This window comes from Saimiri boliviensis, chromosome 8 (assembly GCF_048565385.1).
Source record: "Saimiri boliviensis isolate mSaiBol1 chromosome 8, mSaiBol1.pri, whole genome shotgun sequence".
Classification (NCBI taxonomy): Eukaryota; Metazoa; Chordata; class Mammalia; order Primates; family Cebidae; genus Saimiri; species Saimiri boliviensis.
In genome coordinates this window covers 56,298,802-56,309,829 of record NC_133456.1, presented here as the reverse complement: position 1 = coordinate 56,309,829, position 11,028 = coordinate 56,298,802, and the positions used below count along the sequence as shown (strand labels likewise).

The 11,028-nt window shown below is 42.4% G+C and overlaps 1 long non-coding RNA gene across 1 annotated transcript in view; it reads right to left on the bottom strand.

The window, feature by feature from the left end:
* Positions 1-325: 325 nt before the first annotated feature.
* Positions 326-11,028, bottom strand: part of LOC141585257 (uncharacterized) — an 87,897-nt gene continuing 77,194 nt past the window's right edge. Inside the window, exon 4 of the long non-coding RNA XR_012518653.1 lies at positions 326-456. This is a non-coding gene — a long non-coding RNA (uncharacterized LOC141585257). The remainder of the gene's footprint in view (positions 457-11,028) is intronic.

Sequence of the window (11,028 nt, the reverse complement as noted above, 5' to 3'; positions counted from 1 at the left end):
GAGGCTGAGGCAGGAGGATCACCTGAGCCCAGTTATGGCTGTAGTGAGCTGTGATCAGGCCACTGCACTCCAGCATCGGTGACAGAATGAGACCTTGTCTAAAAAATATACATATATATGAAAAATGAACATATATGCATATAACATATACATGTGCATATATTAATATGTATTTGTGTATGTGTGTGTGTGTGTGTGTGTGTGTATGTGTATAAATATAGGAGAAAATCGCAAAAGTTTTACAAGTCTGTGTACATATTTCTAGTTTCTGGGATATGTGTGTATACGTATCTAAGTATGTATACACATACACACTTACCTCTGAAAGTTGGAAGGCCTCAGGGTAGATCCTGGCCTAGACCACCAGCTTTTCTTCTTTGTTCATCTGCTGATTTCTCTAGCTGATCTCACCCAGTCCCACGGCTTTAAAATCCACATACTTATTTGTGGATGACCCTTGGTTAAAAAAAAAAAAAAAAAAAAAAAAAAAAGGAAGCGAAGTGCTTAGTGCTATGCACTGGCAATGAAGAAAGACCACGAGTTCAGACTTCATTTGGGGGCACAATGTTAAAAGTGAACTTGGGGAACTCACCGCAAAACTAAAAAGGCTTTTTCCAAAGTGAAGACGCCACATAAAACATGTAGGCCAGAGTGTGAAATTGAGTATCCTACCTTCTTCATTTCCCACCGGGAGAATTTAAGAACATAAACATGCTGTCTGGCCCACATGTAAAACAGCTGGGCTTCTGTGTAGTTACAGATATGCTCTAAACACCCTAAGGCTAGGGCTGTGTTCTCAACTGGGGAGAACACAGTTGCCCCCATGGAACATTTGGCAACTGACTGGAGATTTTTCTCTGTTGTCAAAATTGGAGGGGAGGCCGGTATGGTGGCTCATGCCTGTAATTCCAGCACTTTGGGAGGCAGGTGGATCAATCACCTGAGGTCAGGAGTTTGAGACCAGCCTGGCCAACATAGCAAAACACCATCTTTACTAAAAATACAAAAATTAGCTGGGCATGGGGTAGTCCCAGCTACTTGAGAGGCTGAGGTAGGAGAATCATTTGAGCCCAGGAGATAAAGGTTGCAGTGAGCCGAGATCAAGCCACTGCACTCCAGTCTGGATGACACAGCAAGATTCTGTTCAAAAAAATAAAGTAAAAAATCAAAATTGGAGGGGAGATGCTAATGGCAACCAGATAGAGGCCAGGGATGCTGCTAAACATTCTACAATGCACAAGACAGCCCTCCAGACAATTATCTGGTCCCAAATGTCAACACTGCTGGGATTTAAAAACCCTGGGCCAAGGATAAGTCCTTTATCTGACCTGTCCCTTCCACCTTTCCGTTCCATCCTGCTTTGGAGCTCTCATCCCTTCAATGATGTTCTAATTTAAATACTTATGACTATCAGTTTAGACAACTGCTTTTCACAGTCTTGGTCTCAGTTTCTGTAGTAGCTAATCTGCAGAGATTGCCCCCCATAAAGCACACCTCTTGTATGTATGCCCTCAGATAGTCCCCTATCCTTGAATCTGACTCATTTTAACCAAAGGGTCATGGCAGATGTTACACAAAGCTGGATCCAGGAAAAGCCTTAGGAAGGCCTGGTGGCTTCTACTTTTGGGAGAGTGAAGGTGCTGTATAGGAAGTCCACATAAAAAGGCCACATGGACAGGGAGAAGCTCTGAAACTGCATGAGGAGAGAGAAAGGACCTGTGTCCCAGCTGAGTCCAGCCTTCCAACTATTCCTGTAAAAGCATTAGACAAATGAACCCATTGAGCCTCATGGTAACTATAGCCACAGCAGACATCACAAAGAGCAGAAGAACTGCCCAGCTGAGCCCAGTCAGCTCACAGAATTCTAAGAGGTAACAAAACAGCTGTTGTTTTAAGCCAGGGAATTTGAAGTAGTTTGTAATGCAGCAACAGACAAGTGAAACTGTTGCCTTATCTCTCTCTATGATGAAAAGATCGAATGAGATCATATTCAAATTCTTTTTAGACTTGAAATCCTAGATCTAAACAAAATCTTATCTGGAAGCACATTATGTGTATATCTATCAGGAATGCTTTTTGAGATGCAAGTGACAGAAAACCGAACTACACTGGTTTAGATAATAGTGGCTTCTTCCTCACATGGCAAGAAGTCTGGAGCCAGGTGGTTGCCAGAATTGGTTGAGTGACTCACGGAGGTCAGAGCCAATGTTTCTGAGATTCCAGGCATTCCTGTGCTAACAGCCACATGGTCACAAGATTGCTGTTGTAGTGGCAGACATGATGTTAGAATGGAAGGGAAGAGGAAGGAAGAAAGGGAAGGACCGTATCTGCCACATATGTCCCTTTTTCATAAGAAAATAAAAGCTTCCTAAAAACTTTAGCAGCAGTTGGCTTCTTCTCACATTTCATGGGCTAAAACTGGGTCATACGCCAATCCATAGCTTCCAGACTGGGAAATTGAGGAACAGGATTATCATGAATGACCTTGACCACACTCCGTGGCTTGAAGTTGAGCCCATTTCCCTGCATACAAAATTAGGGTCAGGAAGACAGAGTGAGGGATGGGGTTCTGAGACAATAATTAGCTTCTGAAATAATGGTTTTTGAAAAGCATTAAAAAGCAGTTCATCTGGTTGAATTAGGGGAGATGGGGCATGGATTTCTACCAGCTCAACTCCCCCCGCTTTCCTGGCTATTTCCCACTATATCCTAGACCCCCAGGGGGATCCAACAAAACTCCAGGTCTCCAGAGAGCCAAGTCTAAAAATCGTTCAGCTGTATCTTAACAAATCTTTCTGCTTTAATATTCTAGAATCTGTACAGTCAACTGATGTAATTTCTTGGAGTTATCAAGTTTCATACTTTCTATTTGGTGGGATAAACATCTTAAATTTTACCATCTGTCTCAGATTGTGAGTGTTCCCCTTTCAGTATCATGAGATTTCATTGTCATTCTTTCATTTATCAAGGTCCTTTAGGAAACTCCCATATTTCTCCAAACAGGAACAGAATAAAAACAGTAACAGAATAAAAAACATTTTATTGGCCAGGCATGGTGGCTCATGTCTGCAATCCTAGTGCTTTGGGAGGCTGAGGCAGATGGATTGCTTGAGCCCTGGAGTTCGAGACTGGGCAGCCATGATCAAACCATTGCACTCCAACATGGGTGACAGAGTAAGACCCTGTCTCAAAAGATATATGTATATATGTTTTCTTGCTCATTATTCCAATGATCTTCACAAATACTCTGTGAGGTAGGTATTATTACTCCAATTTTACAGATGACAGAATGAAACTCAGGAAGACGGGAAACTGGGCATTTACACAGTTCTGGAACTGCCACCCAAATCATCTGAGCCCATATCAAGAGCTCTTTGTACTTACTAAATCCTACAATCTCAGTCAAGTGTCATGCCTATAATCTCAGTACTTTGGGAGGCTGAGGCAGATGTATTCCTTGAGCTCAGGAGTTTGACACTAGCTTGAGCAATATCAGAAAAACTTGTCTCTACCAAAATTACAAAACAATAGCTGGGTATATTCTATAATGGTGCATGCCTGTAGTCTCAGCTACTTGGGAGGCTGAGGTGGAAGGATCATTTGGACCTGGGAGGCAGAAGTTGCAGTGAGCTGTGATCGTGCCACTGCCCTCCAGGCTGGGTGACAGAAAAAAAAACAAAAGAAAAGAAAAGAAAGAAAAAGGGCTTAGTATTTTATATATTTAAAAATATATATATATTATATATATATAAATATATATAATATATACTTAAATATATAAAAACACATTTTTATATATTTAAAATATATATTTAAAAAGGGAGAAAAAAATAAATTATGGAATTCACTTCTACTGGGAGTAGAGTAGAAAAAAGTCAAATGAGGTTTTTGCTCTCATGCAGGACTTATGTTCTAGATGAGAAAAACATTAAAAAGCACAAACTGGGACAAGTAAATAAAGCTGTTATTCCAGCTAGTACATTAAGGAAAAGATACAAGGGTAAAGTGTTAAAAGAGTACTGTCAGAATAGGCTGGGAGCTCCTCTCAGCCGAGTTTTGCGGAAGCTTCTCTGAGAAAGTGGTCATTTGTACTGAAAAGTGTCTGCAGTGAGGAGATCAGGGGAAAGAGCTCCAGATCATCACGAAGGACTTGCGTATTTGAAGCATTTTAAGGAGACCACTGTGCTTGGACTGGAAGAAGATGGGGGGAACCAAAGCCAGAGGAGAGGTCAAAGAGGAGAGCAGGAGCCAGCTTGTTCATTTATCCACAATTGGCTACTTCTCAAAGCCCACCTTCCCCAGGGTGCTTTTTCAGAGAATGCATTCTGCTTTCACTTTTATCTTTGAGGATCAAGATCTAGAAAGGCCAGACCCAAAGTCGCTGATTCTGGAAGCTAGTGGTTTTTATAAAAGTAGACTTGGAAGAGAAATGGAGAAAAAGAATCAAAGGATAAATCTTCCTAATCATCTTTCTTTCTTTTTTCTCATTTAGAAGTTGGCACTGACCAGATGAATCACTGTCTTTGCGGCTAAGAATTGCTGCATCAAGAAAATACGACACTTTATTTTATGGCACATATACTCCATCTGTAATACATCTCTCCTGGGGATAGGGACCCAGTGCAATGACATATGCTCCAAAATAGGAAGGGAGAGTCCTAATGTTCCTAGTTCCACAGCTGCAGAATTTATGGCATAAGCCCTTGCTTTCTACAAACTTGATAATTGCAAAGTCACCCTAGGCTAAGGTAAACAAATGGAATGACATGTCTGCAAGCAATTAGTAATCCTACAGAATTATTGCCCTAAGAAACTTAACATGTTTGGGTGTTTTTTTTAAAATTAAGACAAAGATTAGAATTTAAAAGTTAGATATGCTCCTTTTGAGCTAGAGCATCAGAAAGCTTCCATGGACAAGGAGAATCTTTTAATGTGCAAATGAGATCTGGAACCTCCACAGGGATTTCAACAAACACCAAACATCATTTACAAGTTTTCGTTTTCTTTTCTTTCTTTCTTTTTTTTTTTTTTTTTTTTTTTTGAGATGGAGTCTTGCTCTGTTGCCCAGGCTGGAATTCAGTGGTGCGATCTCGGCTCACTGCCACGTCCACCTCCTGTGTTCAAGTGATTCTCCCACCTCAGCGTCCCAAGTTGCTGGGATTATAAGCACGTGGCACCATGCCTGGCTAATTTTTGTATTTTCAGTAGAGATGGGGTTTCACAGTGTTGGCCAGGGTGGTCTCAAACTCCTGACTTCAGGTGGTCTGCCCACCTTAGCCTCACAAAGTGCTGGGATTACAGGCATGAGCCACTGTACCCAGCACAAGTTTTCATAACAAGACACTGAGAAAGAAACTTTTTTTTTTTTTTTGAGACAGAGTTTCACTCTTGTTACCCAGGCTGGAGTGCAATGGCACGATCTCGGCTCACCGCAACCTCCGCCTCCTGGGTTCAAGCAATTTTCCTGCCTCAGCCTCCTGAGTAGCTGGGATTACAGGCAAGCGCCACCATGCCCAGCTACTTTTTTGTGTTTTTAGTAGAGATGGGGTTTCACCACGTTGACCAGGATGGTCTCGATCTCTCGACCTCGTGATCCACCCGCCTCGGCCTCCCAAAGTGCTGGGATTACAGGCTTGAGCCACCGCGCCCGGCCGAGAAAGAAACTTAAAGTAATCACCTTTGCCCTTTGATGGGAGAGCTAAGATACTTTTTAAAAAAGTACAACGTGATGGTGGTATAACCTGTAACAAACCAATGACTGGGGGACTGATACTGTGCAAGCACCATCCTCCCATGCCCACATGCCTGATGATGATTGCTATTGTCCCTTTACTAAGAGGAAGGGTCACTAAAGACCCTCAAATGTTAAATACCTTGACCAGTGTCAGCATTTTATTCTGTGATCCTCAATGGGACAATAGTAAGCCATACAATAAGATGGTGATGATGGCGATGACGGCTGCTACTGTGAAAACAATAGCTTCTGCCACTCACTGAGCGTGTATAATGTGTCAGGAGCCTGACATGTTTTATCTCATTTAGCCCTTACAACACCCATGTGAGACAGTAGTAATACAAAACAGATAATATTATAATACTACATGGTGTTACAACCACACTTAAAATAAAGCTGAGTCTAAGTGTTCAGTAACATCCCTGAGTTCACTGAGATACTTAGAGGAAGATTTAGAATTCGATGCTTTTGAATCTAGAGGATATGAACTTAATCCCTAAGCATTCAGACTCTCAAACAGCATTTGTGCCAATATGATCAACTTTCTGTTTTTAAAGCTCACTGGAGAGCAGCCAGATGCTTCCACTGAAGCCACTTCTCATCTTGGTGGGGGATCTTTTGCTTATCTGTTTCCCAGTAACACAATCAGTGCTCACTGCAGCCTCCACCTTCTACCTTTGTGGGTTCAAGCAATCCTCCCATCTCAACCTCTCAAATCTTGAACTCCTGGCCTCAAGCTACCCTCCCACCTCTCGACCTCCCAATGTGCTGTGATTACAGGTGTGAACACCATGCTCAGTTTGATTCAGCTAAATTTCTAAGTTCACAGGTTCACAGTAAACAAATATGTCAGGCCCAGAAAAAGGCAGCCTAAAGTATATTCTAACTTGGCTGTGCAGTAGTCCATATTCTATGCCATATGGAAAGGCCAGTTAGCACATTGCTTGTTTTCTAGGAAAAATGCTATGAAGAAGTTCAAACTTTTTAACAAAACAAAGGTAATCACAGTTAAATTTCCCTTTTGGAAGGAAGGAAAGAAGGGGAGGGGTGATGAGAGGAAGAAAGGAAAGAAGAAGAAGAAAAAATGAAGAAAGGAAGGGAGGGAGGGAACACTTTCTATAGCATCCTAATGGACATCCATGAGTCGGGGAGTGCAAGGAGATGAAAACCTCCTTTAGGTTTCTGCAATGTCTGACAAAAACATTCCTAGGCTAGAAGAATTCTTGGCCAAACATCGAGGGAGACGTCCTTCTCCCTATGAGCCTCTGATCAATCAGTTTGTTTTGCAAGGTACTGAGCAACCAACTCAGGACTCCAAAAGATGGACATCAGTTAGAAAAATTTCATCAAAGCCCTTTTTATTTTCCACTCAAAATGCCATAAAGTAATATATTGGAACACAGACCCGGTAAACCTTCTCAGGTGCTTCCCCTCTCCTGGTCCGTGCACCCCATTCACGCGGGTCACCCTTCCACTCCAGGGCATGGGGTCTGCTTCCTCAGCAGTTGCCAAGGGGATGGGTTACACAACAGGAAGAGAGGAGGAGTCTTTCCTTATGGGGGTAAATCTCGGCCAGTGGGGAAAAAAACAATGGGAAATGCAAGATAGGAGAGAGCAGAACAGATGAATCTCTCCTTTTTTCCTCTCCCATGGACTATATGTAGTCATAGTTCCTCTCTGCAATCCTTGCAGAAAGAACTATGTGCAAACCAAACAAGCCTGCTGGGTGGTTCACATGTCTCCTCATGACTGGCTCGAGATAAAAACATCACCTTGCTTCACATCTTTGCTTGCCTGGCTGGTCTTTTTCCCTCACCATCTTCCTGGGTTTGAAACTCCCAGATCAAAATTTTGGTGCCTTCCGCATGACTGCCCAGATGCGGAACAAACTCTTTGAGCTGAGTGTCTATTTGACCAAGTTCTTGCTTGTAGGATGTGAGCAGAAGTGGTATATGCAAATTCCAGAAATTGCCCTTAAAAACAATCAAGTTAACACTTCTCTCTCAATCCTCCTTCTCTCTCTATCCTCCTTCTCCTTCCTTTCTCTCTCCTCTCTCCGTCTATCCCCATCCCACACAATGGCTGAGAAGTGACAACAGTTGGAATGATCTTAGGTGCTACATATTAGTGGCATAATGAACCAGTCAAGACTGTGTTTTTACGTGAAAGGGACACAAGCTTTTATATTTAAAATAAAATTGGGCTGAGTGCAGTAGTTCATGCCTGTAATCCTAGCACATTGGGAGGCTGAGGCAGGAAAATTGCTTGAGCCTAGGGGTTCAAGACTAGCCTGGGCAACACAGCAAGACCCCATCTCTATATAAAAACAAAACAAAATGAATAACAATAACAACAATAATAAATTTACATTAGACACATTAAGCTTTGCCTCAGGCTCTACTTTCTAAAGAACTCAAGCCAAAACCAATCATAATTTGCATTTTGTTTGACGGCTCTCTTCTGGTAAGGACACCTTTTTTGTTTTTTGTTTTTGAGATGGGGTCTCCCTCTGTTGCCCAGGCTGGAGTGCAGTAGCACAGTCACGGCTCACTGCAGCCTCAATTTCCTGGACTCAAGTGATCCTATCACTTTAGCTTCCCAAATAGCTGAGACTACAGGTATGTACCACAGCACCCAGCTAATTTTTGGTTTTATTTATTTTTTGGAAAGGACAGGGTCTCATCATGTTGCTCAGGTGGGTATCAAACTCCTGGGCTCAAGCGATCCACTCGCCTTGGTCTCTCAAAGTGCTGGGATTATAAGTGTGAACCAACTCACTCAACTGAGGGCACTGTTTTGAATTCTACTAGAAGTCCCAGCTACACTAGAAGTGTTGCTCTGATTTAGGAGGGCAAGTACATCTGAAAATAAATTATTTCATGGTCAAGCATACAGACATAACTTGGACCCGAGCTTTTCCCTCTGCAGGGTGAGTTCTTTTATGTCTGAGATGATGGACAGATGACATCCGAATGCAACTTCTTTCCTTCTCTTTGGAGTATTGAGCAGTTGGTTGCCTCTATTCTCAAACAGAAATATGACAAAGACAGAAAGCATGCTTAAATGCTCACGATGTAGAGAAAGACAGAAGTCTTAAGAACTTCTCAGGCTTCCATTCTCTCCCTGGTAAAAATTATTAAATTAACTCTTAGGAATGAGCTAGCCCAGGCCTGTCATGCTAGGGTCTTACATGTTCAACTCTTGCAACATGAAAGAAAGACCCTGCAGGGCTGGAATCATACAGAAACCCTAAAAAATAACAGAATATGTTATTAGAAACAGCTATATAAATTCTAGTACAGCCACATAATGCAATACTAGGTAGTCATTTAAAATGATAATAAAGATTTCTATTCTTGGTTGGGTACGGTGGCTCGCCCCTGTAATCCTAGCACTTTAGGAAGTGAGGTAGGTGGATCACCTGAGGTCAGGAATTCAAGACCAGCCTGGCCAACATGCAAAAGCCCATCTCTATTAAAAATACAAAAATTAGCTGGGTGTGATGACGCATGCCTGTAGTCCCAGCTACTTGGGAGGCTGAGGCAGGAAATTCGCTTGAATCCAGGAGTCACAGATTGATTGCAGTGAGCCAAGAATGCACCACTGCACTCCAACCTGGACAACAGAGAGAGACTCTGTCTAAAAAAAAAAAAAAAAAAAAAAAATTATTGCTTGACATGAAAAGGAAGCCCATGATATATTATTTGACTTTTTAAAAAACCATATTACTAAATGCAGTAAGATGGTGTCTATATTCTAGAATAATCATTCTCCAAGTGTGGCCCCTGGACCAGCAGCCTCAGAATCACTTAGGAACTTGCTAAAAAATGCAAGTTCTTGGTCTCATCTCAAACCCACTAAATAAGAAACCCCAATAGCTGAGTCCAGCAAGCTGTTTTAATAAACTCTCCAGGTGATTTTGATGCACGCTAAAGATTGAAAACTGGTTTAGAACAAACAGGAGGTTGCTAAACATATTTGTAGGGGATAAGTAAAAGCCTTGTTTCCCCTTTGTTATTCTACGTTATTCTAACAAAGCCTAGTACCAGGGGTATTAGGTAGAGTGGTCAGTAATAGAAAATCTCAGCTCATATGGTCTTAAACAATTGGTGAATTTGTTACTTCACATAAACTTGGATAGGGCAGGTTCCAGATCCTGTATTTAAGGCTCCATCTCCATTTGTTCTGATTCTTTCATGGATTTGCTTCATTTTCGGCTGGGAGCCAGATGGCTGTTGCAGTTCTAGGCATCACATCCAGGCATACCACATCCGGAGGCAAAAAGGGGCTGTCTCTGCGGGAGTCTCTTTAGCAGTAAAAAAACCTTCCCAGGAGCCCTCCTCTCCAGAGCTATGCCACTGTTGCTCATATCTCATATTTTATTAGCCAGACTGGGTCACATGCTCATTCCTAAACTAATTGCTGGTGAGGAATAAGAAAGCCCTGATTAGGGCCAGGCAAGGTGGCTTACACCTGTAATCCCAGCACTTTGGGAAGCAAAAATGGGAGGATCACTTAAGGTCAGGAGTTTGACACCAGCCTGGCCAACATAGTGAAACCCTGTCTCTACTAAAAAATATAAAAATTAACCGGTGTGGTGCCTCATACCTGCAATCCCAGCTACCTGGGAGGCCGAGGCAGGAAAATTACTTGAGCAGGAGGTGGAAGCTGCAGTGAGCTGAGATCACACCACTGCAGTCCAGCCTGGGCAACTGAGAGAGACTCTGTCTCGAAAGAAAGGAAAGAAAGAAAGAAAGAAAGGAAGGAAGGAAGGAAGGAAGGAAGGAAGGAAGGAAGGAAAGGGAAGGGAAGGGAAGGAAGGAAGGAAAGAAAGAAAGAGAAAGCAAGCAAGCAAGGAAGCCAGCCCGGATTAGCTTAGATTCACATTCAATTATCAAGATTCACCACTAAACTAGGGATAAGATCATCTTCCCTGTTGAACATGCTGTTCAGGATGCATGCTGAACGAAACTGAGATCCTGCTAGAAGGAAGGAAAGGGAAAAATAATGTTTTTTTGTTTGTTTGTTTGTTTTGTTTTGTTTTTCTGAGATGGAGTTTCTGTCTTGTTGCGCAGGCTAGAGTGCAGTGGCACAATCTCAGTTCATTGCAAACTCTGCCTCCTGGGTTCAAGCAATTCTCCTGCCTCAGCCTCCTGAGTAGCTGGGATTACAGGCATGCACCACCACACCCAGCTAATTTTTGTAGTTTTAGTAGAGACGAAGTTTCACCATGCTGGTCAGGCTGGTCTCAAACTCCTAACCTCAGGTAATCCACTCACCTCAGCCTCCCAAAG